Raw genomic sequence first — 212 nt, 5'->3', positions numbered from 1 at the left:
ATGCTTAACGTTTGCTGTCCAGACCTGTGAGGTTTGTGATGGTTGAATGAGTAATAAAATAGACACACTAGAACTCGCAATATTTATTTCATTAAGGGATTTTTTTCCCTTCATTTCAACAAGACCACTTAACGTTTTAGAAGAATCAAGACCTTCATGTAATTTGTGAAGAAATGAGAAAGTGGGGGTTTGGTGGTGTTGGGATTGGGAAA

The sequence above is a fragment of the Myodes glareolus genome, chromosome 10, assembly GCF_982192425.1.
Source record: "Myodes glareolus chromosome 10, mMyoGla1.1, whole genome shotgun sequence".
In the NCBI taxonomy this organism is placed as follows: domain Eukaryota; kingdom Metazoa; phylum Chordata; class Mammalia; order Rodentia; family Cricetidae; genus Myodes; species Myodes glareolus.
This window is presented reverse-complemented; position numbering follows the sequence as displayed.